We start from the raw sequence: 26,906 nt of genomic DNA, 5'->3' as shown, positions 1-26,906 counted from the left end.
ATACCCTTATAATCCATTATGACTCATGTTGACTTACATAGATAATTGCAAAATGAATATACATGTCAGCTCAATTACATATATACATAAATATCAAAATCAATTTCCAATTATCAGATCTCCCAATGTTGTCGGCCTCCTATACCAGTATCCTAAATGTAAATCATGTTGGCCTCCAATACCAGTACCCATAGAATCCTTCCTACTAGTGAAGATACCTGTCGGTGCCGGTGAACAACCAAACCAAAGAATGAAAGCCGGAACATGTTGCCATCAATGAAAACATATGAAACCAATCAAATGAGTTTCAATTTCCAACAATCTCCCCCTTTGGAATTGATGGCAACACTCATGTGAAAAATGATAATGGTTTCCATATGTCGGTTTCACCTTGAGACTACTCCCCCTGAGCTGAATATCCATCTGTGATCATGATCTGTACAAAATACTCCATATCTCTTGATGTCAAGAATATATTTTTCACCTATACCTTCCCCTTTGACATCAATGCCAGAAATACCAAAAATCGGGACGAAGAATAAAATTTTGTACAAAGAATGTGTCCCAAAACACCTTACCAGAGCTGAATATACTTGAAAATTTCCAGATAGGATTTCTCCAAAAGCTCTAGATAAGTGTCCTAACTGGATTTGAATATGTCAGATATTGATACAAGTCCATTGAGAATGTGAGCATAGGACTCTTTCTCTTTAAGCTCTGCTGGTGTGGGCTTACCAACCATATCAATGCATTCCTTTTTATGTACACTCAAAGAGTCCAATCGAGGACTCACCAAACCTTTTAGCCCTTTATCTCTCCTTATGATTTTGTCTTTATCCCTTTCAAGAGCTGAAACTTGAGCTTCTAATACCAAAATCTATCCATCAATAGATGTAGCCAAAGAATTGGAACCATCAAAATAATTGACTATACCTACAATTTTCTCCTAAGAATCCTTAATCCATTTATCTATCTCTACAGTAAGTAATCCTATGTTACAAAATACTCTATATATATTAGTAAATCCCCTTAAATCATTATCAATTAACTTCAATTTGTCAGTAATTTCTTTCTTCTCTGTTTCAATCATCTAATCAAAAGTAGCTCTCTTAGCTTGTGTGAATCTCTCCAATGCCTGTCCATTAGATATCTACTGTAAAGATTGAAAAATCCTTAGAAATGTGCTCTGTGATTATTTTGAGCTTTCTGGATGGACTTGCTCCTTTGTCAAAATGACACTCTAGGACAAGTCTATGTAATATTGGGATTGACTGATCAATAATTACTTTGTCCACTGATCCTTCCTTCATCATCTTTTGAGCAGCCATCATCATGAGCTCAGTACAACTCATCTCAGTTATGCTCTTTTCTTCTACCTGTGAGGTGTCAATTGACAACAATGATGTGCTCGCTACCATTTCCCTATTGGATTCCTCTCCCTTCTCCTCTGATGGTTTATTAACTTTAATAACTTCCTCTTTTGCACCGGTGGCTTTGCCATTTGGTACAGTATCAGTTACTACTAGTTCCACATGAACTATGTCCTGAACCTGTACATTCTGATCTAGAGGACTATTGTCCTCAACATTTATAACTTGTACACTCTATGAATCTGCCGGTATATCAACATTTGTCGGTATCACTTATGTGTCCTATACATTAGATTCTATCGGGGGCTCAACATCCAATGTCTTATTCTCTTTCAAAATTGTAGGTGGAGTACCTACTATACCTTTGCCTTTCCCTTCAACTAGGATGTCAATAGTATCTGTTTTAGCTTTTGGTGAAGTGTAGAAACTAGGGTTTTTAGCAAAGAATTGAACCCATGCCTTGTGGGTCTCAGTGATTATCTCATTGACCCTTCCTAAAATAAGACTAACTATCATGTGCTTGCTTCGAAAGATTGTCCTATCTGCAACTTCAAGTGTCATATCCAACTCATTTGGAGTAATGGATCCACAAGTAGTTAATAACTCTTGAATTTCTATGGGTTTGTCCTCCTCCATAGCTGATAATCTCCTAATATCTAGGTTGTCATATAGTTGTGCCGGTATTTGCTTCTCAATTTCCAACAAAGCTTTCTAAAATATATCTAGATATAACAAAACTGCTTCTTCAATTTCTTTCTGTTCATCATCATCTAAATTCTCATAATAGAATTGTACATTTTTCAATTACCAAATACAATTGCAAGATCTATGTCATCCATCTTCTTTCTTACGCCAGTACCAGATGGAGCAGAAGGTGTTTCCTTTGGAGCTCTTTTCTTTGCCGATACCTTGATTGTCACCTTCCTTACTTGTTTAATCCATGCTTCCTCCTTAGTCTGCTCATCTTTCTTCCTCAATACCCTCTTGAATGCTAAAGGTGTGTCATCTTTAGTTCCAGAGTCTGATGGAATAGGCTCAATGAATATTTCAAGCTCTTTCCTCTTCCTTCCTTTTACTAGGACAACATCCATTAAGGCCTTGATGTCCGAGGATACTTGTTCAATGAATTTGCTGGCCTTGCCTTGTTGTTTCTCCCTCTTCTTTCGATTGAATTCAGTTTGAACCTATTGCTTCTTCTATATTATAGTATCAAAGGATTTTATAGTCTCATCAATAGGATAATCTATCAACCTCTTAGCATAAGCATCCAAAATATCAACATCAACCTCATATCCCATCTCCTCTATCCATATATTCCAAGGTTTAACTATTTCCATTAAGGTTTCATCCTTTTTAACCATAAAGCAGATCTTAGTTGAGTATTTCTCAAAAAATTGTTTAGGAACCCTCTCTCTTGCTTTCATTGCCTTTTGAAATGCCTTGAGGTAACCCCAAACCTTATCATCTTGCTGACTACCCAAAGTAGCAATAGATTGTTTCACTTGTCTTCCTACCGGGATATTAAATGCCCACTATCTCTTCCCAAAATTGGGAGTTTCATTAAGGAAAAATAACATCAAGCAAACAATAAGATTCCCATACCAGAATGTCTCCTTTTTCTCTCCTTTGATCTTCCCAATGTTAATTAACAACTCATCTAACATCCATCCACAAAGATCTATCTTCTCATTTTCCCTCATAATATTATGTGCGACATATATGCAGGAGCTAGAAATAGAGTTGAGATGATTGGATTGAGTTACCTTGTACTCAATGATCATGTTGCTAAATCTAATATCTTTATCAGTGATGGTACTGACCCTTATCGATCACCAGTCTAAAGTTGTACCGGTGAGTTTTTTAACCCGATCATTTGAAATCTTTTTCTCCGGATGCTGACCAATTTGTAACAAACTGGTCATGGACCTAATTGCCTCCTTCATGATCTTATAAGGTCTGTCCAACCAAATGAACTCTCCATGAACTCTACTCAATACATATATGATGATCTCATCTTTGAATTCAGGGATATCCAGAATGCCAGTAAACCCTAGTTCCTCAATGTGCTTATACTCAGGCTTGATTTTTCCTAGAGTCTCCCATCGACTCGCTCATATACATGCTCTTAATGAACTGGTACCCAAATCTTAATGTGGTAGTGAATGAATGCTCTGACATCTTCCACATTAACAACTACTTTTTGAAACATGAGAAAATGTGCCAATCGAATCATCCAAGGTGGCAATATGCGGGCATTGCTTGAAAATCAGCATGGGACGGTCCTTAACCTTGACAATAGTAGGATTTGCAATAAAAGTAGGTGCAGAGGATAATCCCGCTTCCATGATGAAAGATGATTGCGATAAGTACCTGAGAAATGGTTGGTGATGAAACCCTAAAGAACTCTTTTGATTGTTGGTGAAATCGCTGAAGAAGATATCTGATTACATTGAATCGCCTTAGACTCGCTCTGTATCGCTCTAAATGTAAGGTGATAAAAAATGAAGTGGATTCAACCTTTTAACCTTAAAGAAACCCTAATCCATCATTGATATGAGTGATTTCCGATGGAACATACGAGATCTCGATCGAACATCTCCATGCTGGATAAACCTTTTCCAATGTCTGGAACATCTTCCAGAACCTCTTCTCGGGGCTTATGCAACTTTCATGATTTTTGACTACCCTTAAGGCATCTACCTCATTTATCATATGAGCTTCCTGTCGGTGCAAGAGGAACCTCCTCTACCAATTGAGTAACCTGAGCATTCCCATCTGTTGATTGATCATCTGACTTCCTGATCCATTTCTTGACATGATCTTTCTGGATTTCATTGACCTTCTCTTTCCCTTTAGCATTTGATCCATCATTGTTAAGCGGTGGATTTTTGCTTCTACACAACTTAGCTGTGTCCAATCTTGTTGCATGCATACCATGTAACATTGTTCTTTTGAATTGCTTTGCTATAACCAGTATAATTGGCTGACCTGCATTGAATATCCATATGTCCAAATTTTCCACATGCATAACTTTTTATATTCATTCTGCAATCTTCTATCTTATGACCATACTTATTGCATTTAGAACATTGACCAAGAGTAGAATTATAGTTTTGATTTTCTCTATTTCTACATTACCTAGCCATGTGACCAAATTTATTACAAACAAAGCATCTACCATTAAATTTGTAAGCATTAAGCTACCTTACTGGTATCTTCTTGTTCTGATCTTCATTAGCAGTACTAGAGCTCTGACCTTGTTCAAATCCAAGTCCACTGGAATCTCCATTCTGTCTTTGACTTTTCAATAATTCATCAAGCTGTGTTGAACTAACCTTGAATTTGTCCTTGTACTCACTTGCAATAGTCAGATCATCTCTTAGAATTATCATTTGTCTTTCAAGTTCTTGTTCATTGCTTTGGGATTGTACTAAATCCGTTCTCAACATATCATTTTCATGAGACAACAAGATGCATTCTTTAGATCTATCTTTCAGAGATCTCCCAAGGTTTTCTTCATTCATCTTCCAGTCTTCAATCTCCTTTGACATCCTTATAGTTAGGGCTTACATTTTATTCCTCATGACCATGTTCTCGTGACTCAGCTTCTGACATTTTTCCTTAAGGGCATCTTTCTCATCATTATCCTGATTTTGCAGAAGTTCCTTCCTCCTAGCTTGAACAGATGACAACCTCTCTTGTAGGATAAGAATGAATTCCTTGGCAAAATTCAATTCATCTTGTAACTTCAAGTTCTTCATCCTTTTAGTATCATAATCTTCAAGTGCTACCTCAAGTTGCTTCTCCAAACTCATATCCATGGATTCCAGATCTAAGATCTCCCTCAAGATGTTAGACTTCCTCTGAGGCATAAGGCTTTGATACCAATTGTTGGAATCCAATAAAAATGAGAGGGGGGGGGGGGTGAATCAATGTTCTATCGAAACTTTCAATTTTAACCTTATTATAACATGCATTCACCAACCAGTAAATCAGTACATATAAGATTGAAAGCTGTAAAGCAATCAATAAGCCAATCACACCAATGAATAACATAACACATAGAATTATACGTGGCAAACCTCAAAGAGGAAAAACCACAGTGGGATTTGTGACCCACAATATCAATCCACTGGCCATATGAAAAAATATTACATATTATGGGGGCCTGCACTTGCAGGAAGGCTTACAACCTAGAGCACACTGCTCAACACAAAAGAGTCTTACTGACTATAGTCACTTTGAAGAAGAAAACATAAGACTAAACTCACTTAAATGAATTTGCTATGCCTAATTGAGTTCTGGTTCAAGCTCTGATTGTTCTAGTTCTGAAACCCTAAATCCTTACCGAAATAAGCTCTTACATAAATGTCCTCATATACATGATCTTTGCATTAATCACAACATACTCTACCTCATACATCAAAATGATTTAATCAATTGACCTATATACCCTTATAATCCTTTATGACTCATGTTGTCTTACATAGATAATTACAAAATGAATACACATGTCGGCTCAATTACATATATACATAAATATCAAAATCAATTGTTGGATCTCCCAATGATGTCAGCCTCCTATACTGATATCCTGAATGTAAATCATGTCGGCCTCCAATGCCGGTACCCATAGAATCCTTCCTACCAGTGAAGATACCTATTGGTGCAGGTGCCGACGAAGTGTCTACTAGTGAACAACCAAACCAAAGAATGAAAGCCGGAACATGTTGCCATCAATGACAACATATGAAACCGATCAAATGAGTGTCAATTGCCAACATTTTAAATCATATGTAGATTTTAAATTGAATTGTATTTATAAAATTTTCATTATTAATTTTTTGAGTATTGTTTTGGATGTCTGTAAATTGTGATATATATAGCCTGCATTTTATTAAAAAAAAAACCCAGTGATTTTTATTGTTGCCCAACATATTATTATATTTACCCAGCAATATTAAATGAGTTTGCCAACAATCAAATTACTATTAAATTATTATTGGATTAACTTGACAGGGATTAAATTATTAAATTATTTCAATAAATTAAATTTGCTCAGCTAAAAAATATTTTGTCTAGGAATTATCAATCTGCTTTGTTATAATCATATTGGTATGCTATTATTTTATTTTGTATAACTTTTTTTGGCTTTTTATGATTTGGGATTTTTTCTTTAAAGGGTGGATATTATAATTATATCCCTCTTAGTCATGTAAAAGTTGTAGTTATATGATTTTGTTCCATTAATTAGTCTATGTTGTTATTTGAAAATAGTTATTTAGTTTATTTGATTAAACTGTGTATTTGGTGTTTAAATTCCTATTTGCATTATATGGTTATATTAAAGGAAAATAATTAATTATGTGTATAGGTGTATGAATTAAGTGTTAGGATAGCCGGTGAACAACTAAGAGGGGGGGGTTGTGAATCAGTTGCTAACATATTATATCAATTAAACCACTTTATAACCTTTAATCAGAGCACATAAACATTGAATACCAGAATAGAAGAAACAAATACCAATAAGAAATAAAAGTTAAGAATGAAACAAAGAATTAACACAATGCAACCATATCACATAACACCATGATTTGTACGTTGAAAGACCAGAAAGGGAAAGACAACAGTAGGAAGCCTACCCATAGTCATATGATACTTCTACAGAAAGTATGTGATACACTAAGGGGCCTGCACATGCAAGAAGGCACACTACCTAGAGCGTACTGCTCATTACAAAAGAGTCTCATTGACTACAGAGAGGTTATAACCACCTCAAGATAAATGGACAACAATCCATAATAATGAACTGCCAGAGATATCATCTACCATGCTTGATTACAATCCCAGTTAAGCTCAATACATGAGGCCTTTGACCTCTTCCTTAAACCCAATTCGATCACCTATGATCGACCAAATCTCCTTTGCATATCATATTGCATTCCACGACCACAAACATTAAAATTTCCATTCCCATACCATATGTATGATCTACAATGAGATCTTACATCAATTTATACAAACCCTAAGGCCTGAACCAATTAGGTTGGTCACCTAAAAGATATTACAATAAGATCATTACATACATCCACATTACAATGATATGCCATGTCAGCTTAAGACCAAAACAACAATAACCAATCCATAAATTATTTTGGTAACTTGTAGAGATCATGTTAACACGATACCGGTCCATAACCTAGATAGGTACCAGACCTAATCTGGGTCCACCATGCCAAAGCAATGTCTTCAATCAGTTGAGGCACAATTAGGGATCACCTTATGCATCCTGAATTCCATCGAGAAGCCGCACCAACACCACTTAGCATTCTGTCAAGATTTCTCAGTGAAATCTTTGTCGGTTAAACCTTAAACCCATGCCAGTAAGGGTTTACAAGAGTGTATGATAGAATCCGATTACCAAGTCAATACTAACTGACCAAAACATGCTCTAGAAGCATGTAACACATAAAACCAAACATACTCCATTGATCCAAACATGTTAGAAGTGCCCAACAGGTAGTCCCTTCTGTCGGTAACACTAGATCTTCTACTAGTAACCAAAATTTGTCTGCTAGTAACTAACCATAACAACTAGTGTTGACATCAATGACAAAACATCAATACAACATATAATCAATTCATCCATATTGCCAACAATCTCCCCCTTTGGTATTGATGGCAACACTAGATGTGAAAAATATCTAAGTACCAAGAAATGCCAAACAAGTCTCCCCCTTTGGAAGACAATCAACAATCTCTTGAATATCAATAACTCTCCCCTTGAGAATAATATCTCTGTAAAGTTCTGAATTTATTTTTCACATCACTATCTCTCCCCCTTTGATATCAATGCTATAAATTTGATAAAAATATCAAAGCAAGAATGTAAGCCTCTGAATATGTAAGCTGACTACTCCCCCTGAGTAGTAGCACCACACATTAGTTCCAAAATGAATAATATATCTCATAATGCATGTTGGACTGATGCCAAACTGCATCAATCAAGTCTCTACCAGAGGGGCAGAAACCCCTAACCTGTCTCTCAAATACTCAAATGATTCCATAGACAACGGTTTAGTGAATACATTTGCAATGTTCTCTTTAGTGTTCACATAAATGAGTTTGACTTCTTTTTCTTCTACCTTGTCCTTCAGAAAGTTATATTTTATTGATAGGTGTTTAGTCTTAGAGTGAAATACCAAATTCTTAGACATGTCAATAGCTACAAAGTTATCACAATAGATAACTACCGGTTCACTACAATTTACCTTGATATCCTTCAACATTTGCTTCATCCACAAGACTTGAGTGCAATTAGTTGTTGTTGCAACATATTCAGCTTTTGTAGTAGATAAGGAAATGCATGAATGTTTTTTCTGATTCATGAAACCAATTTATTTCCAAGAAAGAAAGCTCCACCAGAAGTGCTCTTCATGTCATCAGTATCTCCTTCCCAATCTAAATTTGTATATGCACATAAAGTGAAGTCATCATCTCTAGAATATCATAAGCCATATTTTGTTGTTCCATGCAAATACTGGAATATCCTCTTTACTACACATTCATGATTTTCTTTAGGATTACTTTGATATCTTGAAACAATAATTACTACATTCATAATATTTGTTCTAGTCTAAGTTAGATATAACAAGCCATCAATCATAGACTTATACCTTGTCAGATTTACCGGTGTAGATGTATCTTTGATAGATAATTTCTCACTAGTCACCATAGGAGTACTTACCAGTTTAGAATTATCCATATCAAACTTCTTCAACAACTCCCTGAGATACTTAGTTTGATAGATAAAAATTCCTTTGTCAGTTTGAGTAATCTCCTCATTTTCCAGTCTTCTTCTTGTCATAACTCCCTTGTTCCTATCTCCAATGATTTGATCTTCAGAATGATTTAACCTTACATACCTTGGTGTCTTCTGGACTTCAGGTTCATTGCTCTGATTATCAGTCATAGTTGAATTTTCAGATTGTACTGGTATAACTATCTCAGTTTCCTGTACCGGTTGAGGCATTGTTAGTTCAGTTATGATCATTTCCACTGCTGGTTCCTTGTCATATGATATAGATTGATTTTTTAAATTTCTCATCCACTTTCAGATTTGCGCTCTTCACAATTTTCTACAATTATTTTGTTATAACATCTATATGCTTTGCTTTGAATTGAATAACCAAGAAATATCCCTTCATCACATCTAGGATCAAACTTCCCAATTGAATCATCCCTTTTGATATAACATTTACTTCCAAAAATTCTAAAATATTTAACAGTAGGTGTATGTCCAAATCATAATTCATAAGGGGTCTTATCGGTTTCACCTTTAATGTGAACTCTGTTGAATGTGTAGGTTGTTGTACTCACTACTTCTCTCCATTAGATGTGATGCAATTTGGCTTCCATCATCATAGTTCTTGCTGCATCCAAAATGGTTCTATTCTTTCCTTCCACTACTCCATTCTGCTGAGGAGTCATAGGTATAGATAACTGTCTCCTAATTCCATTTGTCACAATAACTATTAAATTCATGAGAAGTGAACTCACCACCTTGATCTGATCTTAGACAATTGATTTTCAATCCAATTTCTATTTCTACGTTTTCTTTAAAGATCTTGAATTTCTCAAAGGCTTCAGACTTCTCCCTAAGAAAAGTCACCCACATCATTCTATAATAATCATTAATAATCAACATGAAATACCTATCACCTTGAAAGCTTCTAGTCCTTTCTGGACCACATAAGTTAGTGTGTATCAAATCAAGTACATCATTAGATTTATAATGTATACTCTGAAAAGAAGTTCTAACTTTATTTCCCAATTGACATTCCTTACATACCAGATTATGAGGCTTTATAATCTTAGGTATATATCTAACTTCCTTAGTTGAACTGATCTTAACAATACAATCAAAATTAACATGACACAACCTCTTATGCCATAACCAACTCTCATCAATATGAGCAATCAAACATTTTTTATTACCAGTATTCAAGTGAAAGATATTACCTCTAGTCTGAGTACCGGTTGCAATCTCCAAACCAGTTTTATTAATGATTTTGCATTTTCTATCTTTAAACTAAAGTTGGAAATCCTTGTCCACCAATTGACCAACACTTAAAAGATTATGCTTTAAACCTTCTACATAATAGACATTATCAGTATTATGCTTGCTATCCAGAGAAATACTACCTCTACCTTTGATCATACATGCTTTGTCATCTCCAAATCTGACTTGACTGCCATTGTATACTTGCAGGGACAATTTTTTTCTTTTATCTCCAGTCATATGATGTGAGCATCCACTATCAATTACCCATTCATCCTTGTCTTCAACTTTTGCTGCTAGGGCATTTTCTTCATTCATGATAGCCAGTTCCGGTTCATCTTCTTTTAAAGCATAGAACACCCATTCCTTTCCATTTTCAGATCCACTAGAAAAGTCTATTGCCGGTCCATCCTCAGAGTCATCACTTACTCCTTCCTCATCCACTATGTAGCATTGTTTACTTTTCTCGAATCTATATATATTCTGGTTAGGTTTAAATGATTTCTCAACTCTCTCTTCAAATCTTGCAATCCTTTTAGGACATCTAGATGCAAAGTGACCAATCTTATTACATGCAAAATATTTAAAAGTGGATTTTCCTTCATACTTACTTCTTGTCGATCCTTTAGGTACTCTTGTAGAAAATAAGGCTTCAAGTTATTCAAATTCTCCATCCTCTTTCCTCATATCTTTCAATTCTTTTGCATATAAGGCTTTCCAATCACTTTTGCCAATAGATGATGATGCATGAAAAGCAGGTTCAGATTTTGCAGCTCTAGAAGATCTAAATTCTTCAAGCTCAAAAGTAGATAATTTCCCAATCACAATGTCTCTGTTAACTGAAGTGTTTGCCATTGTTCTCAATTAATTAATTGTAGTTGCCTTTATCTTGTAAGTTGGTGGAAGGGCTCTCAATACTTTAGAAATTGTTTCATCTTCACTCAGAGATCCTCCATAATATTGAATTCCCATAACAATCTCATTTACTCTTTCCATAAATACAATAATTCTTTCATTATCTTCCATTTTCAAGTTTTCATACCTTACCCGGTAACCATCAAGTTTAGCAATTTTGACAGTAAGATCACCTTAATTTAGATTTTGCAATTTATCTCACATAACCTTTGCTGATGATTTATCAGTTAATCCCATGATTTGATGATCAGTAAGTGCACACAAGAGGGCTTCTCTAGCTCTGCAATCATTTTCAATATTCTTGTCCAGGTTTGCAGGAGCAGGATTGCTAGATGCCGGATCATAAGGTGTATATCCTTTCTCAGTGATCTCCCAAATATCCTTGCCAAGACATCTAAGATGAGTCTCCATTTAGATTTTCCATATCGCATAATTTGTTCCATCAAGCTTTGGGATTTCTCTTTCGAAAATAGTTGTCGGTGGATTAGTTGCCATAGGATCTACCTCAAGTGATTAACCTTCTACAAAAGAGGACCAAATATTTGATACCAATTGTAAGGATAACCAGTGAACAATTGAGAGGGGGGGGGGTGAATCAGTTGTTAACAGATTATATCAATTAAACCACTTTATAAACTTTAACTGGAGTACATAAACATCGAAACAGATACCAGTAAGCAATAAAACTTCAGAATGAAATAGAGAATTAACACAATGCAACCATACCACATAACACCATGATTTGTACGTGGAAAACCCAGAAAGGGAAAAACCACGGTGGGAAGCCTACCCATAGTCAATTGATACTTCTGTAGAAAGTATGTGATACAATAAGAGGTGTGCACATGCAGGAAGGCACACTGCCTAGAGTGTACTGCTCATTACAAAAGAGTCTCACTGACTCTAAAGAGGTTATAACCACCTCAAGATAAATGGACAACAATCCATAATAATGAACTACTAGAGATAGCATCTATCATGCTTGATTACAGTCCTGATTATGCTCAATACCGGAGGCCTTTGACCTCTTCCTTAAACCCAATTCGATCACCTATGATCGACCAAATCTCCTTCACATATGATATTTCATTCCATGACCATGAACATCACATTTCCATTCCTATACCATATGTATGATCTACAATGAGATCTTACATCAATTTATACAACCCTAAGGCCTAAACCAATTAGGTCGGCCACCTAAAAGATATTACAATAATATCATGACATACATCCATATTACAATGATATGCCATATCAACTTAAGACCAATACAACAATAACCAATCCATAAATCATCCCGGTAATGTGTAGAGAACACGTTAACATGATATCGGTCCATAACCTAGATAAGTACCATACCTAATCTGGGTCCACCATGCCAAAGCAATATATTCAATCAGTTGAGGCACCATCAAGGATCACCTTCTACATCCTGAATTCCATCTAGAAGCCGCACCAACACCACTTAGCATTCTATCAAGATTTCTCAGTGAAATCTCTACCGGTTAAACCTTAAACCCATGTCGGTAAGGGTTACAAGAGTGTATGATAGAATCCGATTACCAAGTCAATACCAACTGACCAAAACATGCTCCAGAAGAATGTAACACATAAAACCAAACATACTCCATTGATCTAAACATGCCGAAAGTGTCCAACAGATAGTCCCTTCTACCAGTAACCAAAACCTATCTGCCGGTAACCAACCATAACAGCTAGTGTTGACATCAATGACAAAACATCAATGCAACACATAATCAATTCATCCACATTGCCAACATTAAGTATTTTATTAAATTAAATTAGCAGCGTATAAATTATTAAATTAATATTAAATTATTATTATATTTAATTACCAATGATTAAATTATTAAGTTTGTATTATTAATACGTTATTAAATTATTTCAATAGGATATTTCATTCTGCAATAAAATTATTTTTGCCATGTTTTAATTATATAGTCTTGCTTCTCTTTAATACACTTTTTAATTTGATTTTTGTGTATTTTCTTCCTAGAAGTGTTCATTTGTGTGATAATTAATTGGTAAAATTTAATTTAGCCTTGCTTGTTTAATTAGTAATGGTAAATTATTTAATTTAATTATAAAGTTGGTTAAATTGTGGTGCTAACCCTAGTTGTATTGTAGGGTCTTATAGTGGTAAATAATTAATTGAAGATATATGTGTGTTTATGTTAATGTTTTAATACATTATGTTTTATTTTAGTGAAATTAATTTAAAAATCATCTTATATGGTGTATTTAATATTTAACCATGCATGTTCATGTATTCATGTATAGTTGTTTGTTATTCCTCTTTTTTAGTAGTGGTCATTGTTTAGATGTTTAATTAATTCAAACCCTTGACCTTTAATGTTATAGTAACCTAAACCAACAAGTGTTAGGGTCCTAAGCCTTTTATGTTGTTTTGGCTTGAATGTCTTGTGGGGACTCCAGAGGTTGGTCTTTGGGCTTAATTCCTTTTTGCAAAGTAATGCTCTATTCTTATTTCTACGCGGGTTTTACTTATGAATGACTATGGTGGCTTATTAATCTCTTGGTATTTTTGCATTACTCTTCTTATGAGATTGAGCTATGATGCATTCTTTGTTGGAAGCTTTTGTGTTTGATTCTTATGTGGTTGAGATGTGATGCAGTTCTTATTGGCATTGGGTTGTCATTGATGTCAACCAGTATGGGATGACTACTGGTATGAGAGATGTATGTGCAACACTATCAAGGAGGAATATAGGTTGAGATATCTTTGATATCACCTTGTGTTGTAGAACACTGGTAAGATAAGGAAGATGACCCTGGGGGGTCACCGGTACATAAGTTGGTGCCTGACTTGTGTGGATGAAATGGTAAGGTGATCGGTACTGGTACAATGCATCACTAGTAAGGAAATGATGTCAACTAGTAAGTGATGTGTTGACATGGGGAAGTTAGATCAACCAAGTGAGTGGTTGTCAGCCTGCAAAGGTCATGAATAGTGTACAAGAAGGATGAGCAAGGTGCTTGGATGTTGTTTGTGATGAAGAGGTAGAATGTTACCTAAATCACATCAACACTGGAGGAGAAGAATGAACAAATCACAGATATGTTGTAAGGTTGTAGGACAACAGGACTCCCACCTGATGAAGATTCAGTCATCATGAGAAGCAATGAATGATAGTGAATGTGCCCACACCGAATCATATGTGCCTATTTGAAGATATGTTGTACAAACAGGGATGTCACATGAGTACACTATAGGATGCAGAAGATAAGGTGTCATCAAGAGTGTTTACCGGTATGTAAGTCCACCGGTACTATGAGCAAGGTGCAGATGTAGAAGACTTCCCAGTTTGTGGGAATGTACATGCTTTGGATAGACATGTTTGATGACTGGTTTAGGTGTTCCACCAGTGGTTCAACAGAAAGCATACATGATGAGTTAACCAGTAGAATGAGAGATACTGACAGGATTAGTAAACCGACAGAGAAGAGAAACCGGTAGAATGTTTGGTCGGTGATCCTATCTGGACCTACATGAAGAGTCAAGCTGGCAACTGGTGGACATGGATGCCATTTGGAGTCAAGGTGGCAAGCTCACAGAGATTGGTGAAGTGCCATGTAGAGACAAGTATTTCTACAGGTGTGCATTGAATATGGATCTCGTGATTTATGGATTAGACCAGAGAAGTGTGGATCGAGGAAGGATGAATGATAGATAAGAATCAAGGAGTTGTTGATGCCTGGATTGAAGCAAGAAGATCAGACTATGAGAAGACCTCGAGGAGGAAATAAAAAAAACATTAATGGTATTTTTACAGAGGCAAGTCAAGATACATGACCGTATTTTCTATTTTTGGAAAAAATGTATTGGAAGGCACGTTATTGGCAGAGTTGTACAATTGGCTATCTTGGAGATCAGATCAAGGAAGATCTGATTAGATTTGGTTTACCTCGAGGGTGATGAGGAAACCCTAACCTCTTGGAATTTGAATAGGCCTTTGGCGGGAAAACCAAGCTATAAATATGCAGGCCAAAGACATAGTTAAGTTGTTGCTGCTCAATAGAAGAAGAGAGTGCTACTGCGAAGTGATTGAGTGTAACTTCTATATGTGAGATAAAATCAGCCAAGTGCTTGATGAGTATTTGAGAAAAGAGGGAGAGTGAAGAGAAGAACCAGTAGTGGTTATACTGACAAAGAAGAAGTGAAGAGAGCTGTAGAGAAGGTAGATAGTGGACCAGTAGAGTGTAGTACCGGTAAAGTGCAGAGCAGAAGGGAGTAGAGGTGAACTGGTAGAGTTTACCGGTAGTGAAGCAGCATATGAGAGTAGCAGGAGAAGTGTATCGGTGTAGCAGAGAAAGTATCTCACTGACAAAGTAAGGCATAAGAAATGGTTGCAAGATTCACTTGTAACAAGATAACTACTTTTGTAATTTATGTTTTCATTGTGATCACTAAGCTGTAGCTCGGTGCAAGGGTTGTAGCTCCTTTAGGTTGTAGCCTATAAATTATGTAGGGGTTGGTACTCCTTTGAGTTGAAGCTCATAAATCAGGGGTTGGTTCTCCTTGGGTTGGTGCCCTAAATCAGGGGTTGTATCTCCTTGGGTTGGTTCCCTAAACATTGTAACATAGTTTCATTGTGAGTCTTGATTGGAGCAGTAGACTCTAGGAACATTGCTCACTGAGGTTTTTCCCATCTTGGGTTTTCCTCGTATATGCTAGTGTTATGTGATGTCCCTTTGTGTGATTGCATTTGTATTTTTGTCTCCCCACTAACTAATAAGTCTGCATTGTGTTAGATCCCATAACCGATATACACATCTAGGTTGTTAAAGGAAAAATTTTGAGAACCACTGATTCACCCCCCTCTCAGTGGTATATTATGTCTAATAGTTCTTGACTTGGTTGGAACTTATTATATGGTCTATGGTGCTTCTAATATTTTCAATGAGATTTATGAGTTTATTTTATGATGATTCATTTGATGATGGTTGGTTTTGGGTAGGTTTAGTGTCATGAGGGGGAGTGGCTCCCAAGTGGGGTCAGGGCCCAAAGTGGCTGCCAACATAACCCATTGGAAGTTTTCCTAATAAGTGATAACCTAATAAATGAACTAGGGGGTTGGGTTTTAAACACATTAAACAAGATAATGGATGGCCCGCTCATGGCTTGAGTGCTCTTTTAGGCTCAAGATGAGGCGTGGAAGGCCTGGAATGGCAAGATCAACTACCTTGTCCTCATGAAAGGTCTGTTGGTCATATATGAGACTTGTATGGGGGCCGAGGATTAGGAGAGGCTGCCAAGATAACCAAGGATGGGGGTCGGGGCCTATGGAGACCTACCAGGATAACCCATATCGAGCTATGTGATGACACTCTCCCCTTGTGAGAACTAGTGTCCTGCCTTTGTTTTTTTAGCCTTTGGAGTATTCTTGTTTGTTGATATGTGGCGACTGATCATGCAAGTACTGTACACTTGTTATTTTTTTTCCATTTTTTGTTGAAAAATAATTGATATTGAAGAAAACCCTAAAATAGCCGACTTTGTATGTTTCCCTAAAAATTGCATGTTATAAGTGGCTGGAATGAAAAAGGAATTGTAATGGTGTTGTATCAATTTACTAGATAATAAGAAAAGAGTGGACGATTGTGGTATGTGGATGTAGCCCAACTTGGGTGAACCATGTTAAATCTTTGTGTTATTAGTGCTATGCATTTTTCTTCATCTTTTGTGTTTGTATCTGCATATAATTGTTAATTTGTATTTTCTCTGAATCTGCCTAAACTCTAACACCTATCTAGAGTTTTGTTTATGTGTACCTTTCTTGTGATATAACTGGTGGAAGTTTGTTTAGACCATGTTTTGTTTATCCTTGGGTTGTGTGCTCGAGGGCCTTATGTCTATCTCCTATCACGAGGGGTGGTCCTTCAGGTTCCAGATGGTCGAGTGGTAGTTGTTGAAGTAGGCACCGACAAGGAGGGACCACAAGGAGATCAATCCCAACTGGTCAAAAAGAGTAAACACAAAAAAAACACATAGATATGATGGAGGCAATGCAGAATAGATAGTTTCATTGCATGAAAGTTAATTACATCCAACTGGTAACATTCAAGTTACAACATACTGACACATAGGCCTGGTAGAATAAGTCACATCGGGAGCTTGAAACAAAATATCTATCTTCTAGGCACAGTCTATCTATCTGATACTTCTTGATTCTTTGATTGATTACATTCTAAAGCATGATTACAAATATATATATATCGATCCAAAGGATCCTGTCAACCTAAAAGGGATAAAAAACCAAAGAATAAAACCTAATGTGCAAAAATGAACAAGGTCGGCCTCCGCTAAGAGATTCCTCCAAAAAAATCCAAAGGGTGAAATGAAGAAGGTCGGCCACATGCCAAGAAACATCCAGATCAACATCCAAGGCTCCGCAAGCTTCAGAATGGGTTATGATAGATCACTAGAATAGGTCTTAGGCAACTGGTAACAAAGGAACAACCAGTAAGAAGAAACTGACTTGGAAATCGGTAGTGATATCTTGTCAGAAAGTGATCCAAAAGAGATGTGGTTTGAAAGCAAGGAAGATGATCAAGTCTTCAAGTAGAATCCAACTCCACAGGATCCGATGAGCCAAAACTGGGACATACAGAAAGGAAAAACTAAAAATATAAACATAAAACAAAACATAAAAGAAAATGTTTTTGGTTGATGCAAGATTGCTGTGAACCAGGGATGCTCCTGCATCAGACATCCGAGGTTAATGAAAAAGGGAGCCTCTCACTTTGTTGGGGTCAAAGGGAAACCAAGGCAGTCTACCTTTGCCTGAAAAATCCAAGATGAATCTTCAACTGGTCTGCTCTTCCACTTCACAAGATATTCTTTGTATTGACAGCTCCGGGTACTAGGCCCAATCCTATTGTCCAAAATCTCTTCAATCTGATCTGGTTCCTTTCGAGGTAATTGTCTCTCAAGGCTTGCAACACTTTCCTCACTAAATTTTGGGTCATGGTACTCATGAAGATCTGCAATGTTGAATATAGGTGAAATACTTAGATTATCTGGTAGCTCTATTTCATATGCATTTCTAGAACTTAACTTCCTCAAGATCTTACAAGGTCGAAACTTCTTCATCTGCAACTTATTATAATTTCCAGCCAGGAATCTCTCTTTTCTCAAATATACCATCACTTCATCCCCAACTTCAAATTTCTTATGTCTCCTCTTCTCATCTACCTTCTCCTTATATTTTCTATTCATGTCTTCCAAATGTTGTCTAACCTGAATATGCAATGCTACCATGTGGTCTGCAAATTCTTCTACTTCTGAACTCTTCCGGTCTTCACTGCTAATGTCTCTCAATTATGCTATTCCTCTGGGATGCACTCTGGTAACAATCTCAAAAGGTGTTTTTCTGGTACTTCTATTCACTGAATTGTTATAGGCAAACTCTGCTTGTGCAAGGATCAAATCCTAACTTCCAATTTTATCTCCCACTAAACATCTCAACAGGTTTCCCAAACTTCAGTTAACTACTTTTGTCTATCCATCATTCTGTGAATGAAAAGTAGAACTGAACTTCAAATTTGTCTTCATCTTCTTCCAAAGTGTTCTCCAAAAATAGCCAACAAACTTAGTGTCTCTGTCTAAAACTATGCTCTTAGGTAATCCATGCAATCTTACCACTGCCTTGAAAAATAGGTCTGCTACATGCAATGCATTTGATGTGTTCTTACAAGGTATAAAATGAGCCATATTTGAAAATCTATCCACTACCACAAATATAGAATCATTCCCTCTCGGTGTCTTAGTTAATCCAAGTACAAAATCCATGCTTGTATCCTCCCAAGGTCTTACCGGTACTGTCAAAGGTTTATACAATCCCACATTCTGACTACTACCTTTTGCAACTTGACAAACTCTACAACTCTGCACATATCTCATAACATCCTTATGAATCTGGGGCCAAAAGTACTACTCACTCACTAATGAAACTTTTTTATCAATGTCAAAATGTCCAGCTAAACCTCCACTATGCTTCTCTTTTATCAAGTTCTCTCTCATGGAACTCTTAGGTATGCATAACTAAACTCCCTTGAATAACATCCCATCCTAAATGAAATAATCCAACCATTTTCTCCTATCAACCATAACCGGTTCTCTACATGCTTTTCAAGGTTCTACAAAATCCGGGTCTTCGTCATACAAGGTCCTCAAATATTCAAAACATAACACTATCACTCTCATCTCAGTTAACAAATTCCTTCTCCTACTCAATGCATAAACAACTTTGTTATATTTCCCACTTCTATGCTTCAACACAAAGGTGTAAGTCTACAAGAACTCTACCCATCTCATATGTCTCCGATTCAACTTACTCTGACTATTCAAATACTGCAAAGTTTGATGATCTGTATACAACACAAACTCCTTAGGCAACAAGTAATGTCTCCATTTATTCAAGGCTTGAACTATGGCATAAAATTCCTGATCATACACTGAATATCTCTTCTTGGCATCATTCAATTTCTCACTAAAATATGCTATTGCTCTCCCTTCTTGACTCAAAACTACTCCTATTGCTGTTCCACTTGCATCACAATCCACTTGAAATACCTTATTAAAATCCAGTAAATCCAACACAGGTTGTTCAGTCACTTTTTGTTTCAACAATTCAAAACTTTTGTTTTCTCTGGTGGTCCACTTGAATTCCTTTCGATCTCCCCTCATGGTCTTAGTCATAGGGTTACAAATTGAACTAAAATTTCTGATAAACTTCCGGTAAAAACTAGCCAATCCATGAAATAATCTTACCTCTCCAATGCTTTCTGGTGTAGGCCACTCAACAATGGCTTTCACTTTCTCAGGGTCCATCTTCAAACCATCCTCAGATATCACAAAGCCTAAATAGACTAACTCATCCTTCATGAAATTACACTTCTTGATATTGATCAACAACTTCTCTTCTCTCAACCTCTGCAAAACTTGTCTGAACTACAATAAATGCTCCTCTTTTGTCTTACTAAAAATCAGAATGTCATCCAGATACACAATAACAAACTTACCCAAGAATTTCTTCAATACCTCATTCATCAGCCTCATGAAAGTACTTGGTGCATTAGTCAATCCAAAAGGCATCACCAACCATTCATATAATCCTTCATTTGTCTTAAATGTTGTCTTCCACTCATCACCTTCTCTGCTCTTGATCTAATGATATCCACTCTTCAAATCTATATTTGTAAAGTATTTTTCTCCACTCAAGCAATCCATTATGTCATCCATCCTAGACAAAGGAAACTAATATTTCACTGTGATCTTGTTTATTTCTCTTGAATCGGTACACATCCTCCATTTTCCATTCTTCTTAGGTGCTAATAATGTTGGTACTGCACAAGGGTTCAGGCATTCCCTGATCAAACCTTTCTCTAATAGCTCTTGCACTTGTCTATTTAGTTCTTCATTCTCTGTCAGTGTCAACTGGTGTGCAACTTTGTTAGGTAAACTAGCTCCAGGAACCAAGTCCATGCAATGACTAATACTTCTAATAGGTGGCAATCCATTAGGTACAATATCTGAAATGATGTCCTCATACTCTATCAGCAAATCTCTTATCTCTGTCAGGTGTTCTCCTTTCATTTTCAGTCTCTCAGTCTTCTTAGGAATTAAGGCAAAACACACATTCTCATGTCTCAGTCCATCCATGAACTTCCCTCCATCTACTAGATAGATTTTGGTATTTGTACAAACTTCATTCTTTAAAGGTTCCTCCAAAGGCAACAAGGTTTGCTTCATCCCATTGGCCACAATAGTGTATGTATTCTTCCTCCCATCATGTATTGCCTGTCTATAAAACGGCCAAGGTCTTCCCAACAAAAGATGACAAATATCCATAGGCATAATATCACACAAAAATTTATCATGATAATTCTCAATTTTCAATTTTACTAAACATTGTTCACTTACTAACAAATTATGTACATCCTGAATCCATTCTATCTGATAAGGCTTAGGGTATTTTAATCTCTCCAATATCAACTTATTCACCATCTCTTCTGAAACAAGATTATCTGAACTACCACTATCAATAACAACTTTATAACACTTACCAGATACCTTACATTCGGTCTTGAACAAGTTCTTCCTCTGCAAGGGCTCTTCATCTCCTCCGGTATAACACAAAGCTCTCCTCATCATCAACAATTCTTCATCTTCCAATTTATTTTCTGATCCAGTTGGGTTCTCTTCCACCACTGTTGCTCTTCCGGTAGCCTCTATCTTCTTACATTCAAATACACAGTGTGATGCTCAAAATGTGGTAAATAGAAAGGCATACACATATAATGAGACAATAAAACATAATGGAAAGCTTAATTGAAAACTAAATTAAAGATGCAATCCATAAGACTTCCTTGGAATATCCCATTTTCCTCTATTCTTGAGGACCTTGAAGGTGTTGGATTGATTGGCTCTCAGCAGAGCAATGACCTCCAAAGTGGCAACTCAAGAGTTAAGTAGCTACTTAGTCATGATGAATTATGCAAATGATATGAAATGCATGATCTAAGAAACTAGGTTAACATGCTATGATTAATCCAAAATGCTAATTACTAGATGATTGAAATGAAAATGCCTATAGTAATGATGCTAAAACTATGAATGAAAGGGATCCTCATTGCTCCAAAATGAGGGGTATTTATAGGAATTCTAAGGCCAAAGATGAGGTGGCAAGAATTGACGGTCCAGATTTGATTTGAAGATTTCAAGGGCCAAGATTGTGGAAGTTGGAGAAGAGGTTGGAAGGAGGGACACTTGTCATCTCTGTGGTGACAAGTGTCAAGGAGCCTTGCTCATGAGAGGGAAAGTGTCCAAGGGAGGAGACATGTGGCAAAAGCGCCATGTGTCTCAAGGGGAGAATATCCACAACACAGGAGGTTAGGATGTGAAAGATAGGATAGGGTTAGTTAAACTTGAGGTTAGGGGGAATGGGTTAGGTTAGGTGGTTAAAAGTTAGGAGCCATGTGCTCATTTGAATTTAGAAATTCAAATAATTGGAAAATGGTAATTAATCTCAACAAACTTGAGTTTGTTAATTTTAATTAGGGATTAGAAGAATTGATTTAGATGTGGGGGTAAGGATTAATTAATTTATAATAATTAATCAAAAGGGATATGAAATGAACTATATAAATAAATCATGTAGATTTATTTACCAATAGATGAATAAGGGAATTAATCAAATTTGCTTATGAATTTGATTAATTGGGAAGGGGGATTAATTAAATAACTGCATATTTAATTAATTATCTTAGACCATTTTTAGGTGTATACATTTTGCCGCTCTTTGAAGCGATGTGTGATGACGCGTTGGTTCAAAGAAGACTCGATTGATGATGTTGTTGATATTGATTTTGATAGGATGCAGATTTGATCTTGATTTTGATGCGGATTCAATTTCGATATGATACTGACTCGATTGTGAGATGATAAATCTCGATATGATGCAGTTTTGATGTTCGAGATAATAAATCTCGATATGTTGGCCTAGACAATGATTGATAGATATCGATGCAAGGATGCCCCCTCGGGAGATGAATCGGATAATTTTTTTCAATGATTTTGAATTTTTCGCGATTTTTTGATGTTTTTGAAAGTTTTACGATTTGTAGATTTTTAATGATTTTTTAATTTTTAGATATTTTTAGAGTTGATCCAATTCATTTCCTGATAAGAAATTTGAAAATGCTACCCTGCCAAGTTGATTAGTTGATTCGATGATTAAAAATTAATGGAATAAAAATCCCACTTAAATGCCCCATTGTGAGTTTAAAAAGGTGAATTCCTTTTACCACTCTTCATTTGTGCATTTTAGTTGTTTGAAAAATTTTCTCTAGAGGAAGGAATGGCGATCCTGTACCACCAACATAGGTTCAAATGAATTTGGCGACACGAGCGTCTTCCGACCTACGGTCCACCGGTACGTACTTCGATAAAACCCAGCTTTGTCAATTTTTAGTTGATTTTTGAAAAATTTAACTATGTAGAAAAAATCATTTTTTAGCATTTTCACCATGTGGGTTTGAAAAACAATTGCATTTTTGACATGGGTTTTTGAGGTTTCGTTTGATTTTTTCAAAATCTTCAAATTTTTGAGGTTTCGTTTGATTTTTGAAAAATCTTCAAATTTTTTTTTTAAATTTAAAATTTTGGCCTTTGGAAAGGGGGCGATGGTGCCATGGCGGCACCACTGTAGGAGGCACCGCCGGCGAGGGGGCCAGGCTTGACTTACACTTTTTTTTTTTGAATTCTGAATTTTGTGATGTTTTTGATTTTTGCGATCGATTTTTGGTTTGCTCGATTTTTAGACAAGATTTTCTCGATTTGCGATCATGTTGGTTTGATTTTTTGATTTTTGAGAAAATGATTTGATTTTTTGATTTTTGAGAAAATGATTTGATTTTTCAATTTTTGCCATTTATTAAATTTTTTGATTATTGATGTGATTATTTGGATTTTATTTTTTTTGAGAACTTGATCTTTGATTATTGATTAATGAGTTGACTTTTTTTGATTTTTTTGATGAAGTGATTTGATTTTTGATGTCAACTTTTGATGACTTGATCATTTAAGTTTTTGATTACGATTGAATTTTTGATGAAGTCGAATGATCTGATATACTTTTTGGATGATTGATGTTTTGATGATTTTGATAAAAAATCTGGTGTTTAGCTGACCCCCAAATGTCATGATGTTCGATAAAGAGGCTGGATTGTTGTTGACTTGATTTGATTTTTTATTTCGATAGGGTAAGATTTGATTAGCCATCTAATTGATAAAATTAGACACTCCTAATTGATAAAATTAGACACTCCTGATTGATCAAATTTGATGATTAGTTTTGGTTATCTCAATGTACGTGCGAGATGAGATAGGATTGATAATGACCTCATGATAGATGAGCATCATTGATAGGGGCTATATAAGATTTGATAAAAATCTCAATTGAGAAAGATAGATTGATAGATAGATTGATTTGATAGATAGATAAATTGAGAGACTAATATGATGAGATGATTTGATTGTAGGAGCACTTTATTGTCCTCCAGTCTTGGGAGCGCTTCTCGAAGACATGGATACTGATACCTCGCCTTAGCCAGGTGGAGTGAGACCACATTGATAGGTGTAGTTTATCTTCCCTTCTCGACATGCCCCAACCCTTGATTAACCAAGGATTAGTGACAACCTTAGCAGAGCGTTGGCATAGTGAGCACAATACTTTTCACTTACCAATGGGTGAGATGATAGTGACACCCGAGGATATATACCAAATATTATGCATCCCTATGATGGGCAAGCTAGTGTATTACAATCTCAGCTAACAGGGTGAGACAGATGCACTCTATCGAGTGTTTGAGGATGATGAGATAGGCAGATATGACATTGCGTGGTAGGAGATGCTAGAGCTAGGTTATGTTACATTACCCACTATTCTCATCGAATTCATTGGGGGTTTTCTTTGTCCTAATCATAGGTCAAATGGATTATCAATTGGATGGGGTTGTCTCCTTGAGCAGATGGTGATGCTGGGGACCTGATTTGCATGGGGGTCATGCATGCTGGTGCATTTGTATCATGACCTACATTGAGTTGTGTACTAGAGATCAGCTGCATTATTTGTAGGGGTGACAGTTCTCCAGATATGGGCCTAGGTGCATTATCTGTAGGGGTGACAGTTCTCCAGATATGGGCCTAGGAGCACTTGCCTATCACACGACCATTGCCTGACAGAGATAGACCTATAGGTAGGTCGTATGCTGATGGGTATCCAAACATCATTATCCAGTGAAAGATAGGTAAATTGGAGTATTGGCAATGAACACTAGATGATGTGGATTCTGTGATATGGAGACTGTACAGAGATTGCGAGATCTAGCCTGAGGATGTAGTGGAGATGTTGTATGTATTCTTGACGTGATACTTGATTGGATCAACACCGTATGTTATTGAGTGATTACTTTATATGAGGGTGTTGAGACAGTATGGCAGGATACGGGGGTACCACACGGTACAATACATTATGCTCATAGGAGACTAGATGTTGCAACTTGGGGGCCCTCTATTTCATATGACCAGGCATGTGCAGAGTATCGATCATTGGGGCCACTGGATTGGGATTATCTTTCAGGTATGATAGATAGTAGGATGAAAAATGGGTACGCCACATATTTTACTACACACAAATTTCTGAGGCTGACATGTCCGGATGAGACAGAGCCAGTTCTAGATGAGGATGATGAGAGGCTATGATGCAGAGCTCCTAGATGACCGAGGGATGGTGGGGGGAGAGGAGGTGGGGGCGGAGATGATGGTGGAGATGGAGGAGATGCAGGAGATCATGGTGTTGGAGATGACGATGGAGGAGATGATGATGGGGGAGATGGATGAGCAGTGGTAGTGGGAATGGTAGGCACACCGAGAGCCAATAGTTCTAGATCTAATAGAGATGTATATATGGATTGGATGACCCAGTTGGTTAGAAGGAGGAGATAAGGTCCAGTGGATCAGGGGCATCTGGTCCTAGAGAAGGAGGTTCCATAGGTTGAGTAGGTACCTACAAGAGTATCACAGGTTGAGATGCCACAGGTAGAGGCACCTCAATGGATCCTCATTAGGATGTCATCTCATTAGCAACAAGCTCAGATTATTTATTTGTAGGGTTAGGTTCAACAACTAGAGAGTCGACTAGTAGAGAGAGACTCTCAAATAGCTCAGCTAGAGGTCTGGATGGTTTCGGTCATGGTCGAGAGAGATGTAGCTAGGGATAGGTGTCAGTAGGCCGAGGCATAGGTACATATGTTAGGAGAGGCTAGTTCAGGGAAGGCTTCCTTGAAGATGATGCGCCAGGTGATCCAAAAGGTTGAGTATTACAGGACCTTATACTATACTGTTGTTCCTACTGATCAGAGGGCTCTAGGATTTTCACAGCTGAGCAGGAGATTGAGACAGAGCCTATCTAAGATTTGAGGAGTGACAAGGAAACTTCAGAGAGATCCCCCAGGTGGGGACCCAGGTACAAGGGTATCAGCTGTTGTTACTAAACCTTCCACATCAGGACAAAGTTTCGCTCTGTGTCCTAGTGGTCCCACTGATATGGGACATTGATCCATTATGTACACCTTTTGTGATTAGATAGTGATGATTCTCATGATGTATATTTGTGATGTATCTCATAATTTTTTGTGATATCATTGTACCTTGTACATTGATCTTTTTTATGATATGATATGTAGTCGATCCTATTCTCCCTATGAGATGACATATGCATTCTATTTGACATATGATTATGTTGTGCAGTTACTTTCACGATGTATGCTTTATTTTCTATATGTTGACGGATTCTAGATGATGGATGTATGCTTCTTACATGATGATGTATTTACATGATGTTATACAAATGTGAATATGTATGGTGGTGCTTATAAGTAATATGTGATGTATGTGCAATGCAATGCTTTCTATGTTTATGATATTTTTATGATTTTCTCATGCATGTTAA

Source organism: Cryptomeria japonica, chromosome 11, assembly GCF_030272615.1.
Source record: "Cryptomeria japonica chromosome 11, Sugi_1.0, whole genome shotgun sequence".
Lineage (NCBI taxonomy): Eukaryota > Viridiplantae > Streptophyta > Pinopsida > Cupressales > Cupressaceae > Cryptomeria > Cryptomeria japonica.
Note: the sequence above shows the minus strand (reverse complement) of the source record.